General features: G+C 31.2%; 1 pseudogene; it reads right to left on the reverse strand.

Moving 5' to 3' along the window:
- Positions 1–382: 382 nt before the first annotated feature.
- LOC149459092 (uncharacterized) lies at positions 383–2,760 on the reverse strand (annotated as a pseudogene).
- Between the last annotated feature and the right edge of the window lie 294 nt (positions 2,761–3,054).

Below are 3,054 nucleotides of genomic sequence, written 5' to 3' on the forward strand. Positions count from 1 at the left end.
GAAATATGAAATTCATATTAATTTATATCAAGCACACATCATTTATATCACAAACACTCAGGTTTTGATTTAGTAATTTCAAATGTATCATTATTTGTAACTGAGTCAGCAAAACCAGAAAGTATTTTTCTCTTAAGTATATTTTGTAATAGATTATCTCCTTTCCTAATTTCACTTCTAATTCGCTTATAGAAACTTCTCATTTTACACATCAAACATAATTGAAATATAATACATAATATGATAATAATAAAAATAATTATTACAGGATGTAATAAAATATTTCCTGCTGCAGATGCAATTGAAGTTTTTCCCAGCATTGATACAGTACGTTTAAATTTTAACCACCAAGAATGACCTGAAAATTCAGACCATTCATGTTCTATATCTTGTAAACTCCCTTGTTCATGTTTAAATAATATTTCTGCCTTTTGACGTTCATCTGATAAAGCTATCAGTAAACCTTCATTTTTTTGAATAACATTTGCCCAATCTCTCCATGGGAATTCATCCACTTGAGATATATTGTACTCTATGGGAAGAGCACTTACATTTTTCATAAGCATGTTTGTTAAATTCATTCTCATCCCAGTAACACTTATTGCTAAAATATCTCCTTCTATACAGAACAAACCTCGACTTAAGTTTTCTGTATGTGTACAAGAAGAGAAGAAGGATTGAACCCTTTCTGAGTTAGACATAACTTGAAAACAAACTTTCTTTTTATCTACAATTGAGATTAACTCAGAAGTGGTTTTAACCTTTTCTATCCTTGCTGAACATAGAGTATGGTTATGGTAACAAGAATGAAATATACCTTTGTCTTGATTAGGTAGACAAATAACTTTAGACTGAAATTGTAAACATGAAGACAGATCTAATTGTTCTAACTCAAACTTATTATCCTTAAAAGCAAAATCTGTATATTGCAGATGATAATATAGTAACTGTGTGTTGCTAACTGGTAATCCCAAGACAGTGATTGGAACCAACATTTGTTCTTTTCCTGCTACAGGAATCATTGAAGAACTATAGCATATGTTCTGATAACATCCAATCCACTTATTTACCCACAGATCAGTATGGTTTATGGCATATACATACTCTTTTGGTAAATTTTGTACAATACCTAGAGGAGTTATTCCACTTTGAAAAGCTTGAGCTATTATTTTAAAATTTGTGGAATATTCCATCTGAATTTCTAAACATGCTCTGGCTATATGGGAATGCTGTTCACTAGTCATTAAATTAAGAGTAATATTCTCTAAATGTAATATAGATGGACCCATAATATTGGCTGTTTTAATCACCATATTTTCCAATATCTGATTCAAGTTTCTTTGTACTTTAATACTATTGCTTCCCACTAAACCAGCTGTCTCGAGATCAGACTTTAATGTACTAATGTCCATACTATTTGTAATACTTCCAATAGTACCAACTCCTCCTAAAATACCTTCAACTATACCACGTTTATTCCTGTGAGGATTCCTAATATTAGTACCAAACCATCTTTCAATACCTAATTCCATCTTAACCAGATGTTCTTTACATTGTGGAAACCTTGTTGAGATTTTCCATTCTGAAATGTTAAAGTTCCACAATATAATAACAAACTTTCCTTCTCTCAAAAGGAGTCTGGTTTGGAAATGGTTAATTTGGAAGGGACTGGCTGGAATAAATTTCTTATCCGTACACTGTGTTCTTTTAGGGGATATTACAATTACATTTGTATTTACACATTTCTTTGGATAATTTTCTATTGATATGCAGCATTCATATATACCTGTATCATTAATAGATATAGTGATACACAAAGTTATCATTATCCCAGTTCAAATTACCAAAAATACTTTTATGGATAACATCAGTTTTATCATGATGAAAACTTCCCAAAAATTCACCATTCCTTTTCCAAGTTAATAATGAATTTTGAGGTAGTTGTATTTGTGTACTACACATCAAATTCAGATTATCCTTTCCTTCTACAAGTCTTAATGATTGAGGAGATATTTTTATCTCTGGGACAATCAAATCTACCACAGTAACAATTACTTTGACTTTAGTTTGAACCAAAGCTCTTGTCACTTGGAAATCCCATATTCTAACAATGTCCTCTTTTTCATTACCATTTATATTCAAATGTTCAGGATCAAGAAAGTGTGAATAACTTTGTAATTGATACCAAATATATGTTTTTGAACTTCCTATTTTTCCTGTATTTAACATGTCTATGGAAATATCTCCTGACCAAATAGTAGGTTCATTTCCCTTTAAAACTATTAACCAGTATCCCATATCTGATAAATTACATTCAAAGTTACTAGTTTCGTTATTGATCCTATAAGATCCTTGCATTTTAACAAATTTTGATTTAGACTCTATTTTAGCTCTAACTTCAATATCATTATTATGAACGAAATACAATTCCGAACAACAAGTTCTTCCATAACCTATGCACACATATCCTAACAAGTCTTCAGCTGTATTAATGTTACTGTCTTTAGGAAAAAATCTTTTGTTCCTAATAAGTGTAATGTCTTTCTTATGTAGGGCTTCAGTCTTGTTAACTTCTGCATTGCTGGAAAAGTTTATGATATAGATTACTAATATTGTCATTGTCACTAAGAAAAAGATCAATCCTGTGATGATAAGTCTTTTCTTTCTACTGCTTTGATTTTCCTTATGTTCTTTTGTTGTAATGTTTATTTTTCTCTGGAATCTGCGATTCTTTGTTTCTTCTGGATTTTTGAAATCCATGGCTGCAAAAGAAATGCAGTATCATTATCTCGGTATAAACAATTTACATTGGTCACTGTGCACCCACATTGTTTGTTGTCTGCGCGCATTTTTTACTGAATTAAGAGGTCTTTGACTTGTACCATTACTCCTTGAACATCCAAAATATCAAATGGACCTTCCCAATTGCTTTGCCATGGTCCAGTTTTCCTGAAAGTTTTTACCATTACTTGTCCTTTTTCGAACTTAGAAGAATGTGGAGGAACCATTTTTTGCATGCGAATAGCTGCATGTGGTACATTAGTGTTCAGATTG

The sequence above is a fragment of the Staurois parvus genome, unplaced genomic scaffold (assembly GCF_062004578.1).
Source record: "Staurois parvus isolate SC_StPar_1 unplaced genomic scaffold, SC_StPar_1.0 ptg000275l, whole genome shotgun sequence".
NCBI classification, from domain to species: domain Eukaryota; kingdom Metazoa; phylum Chordata; class Amphibia; order Anura; family Ranidae; genus Staurois; species Staurois parvus.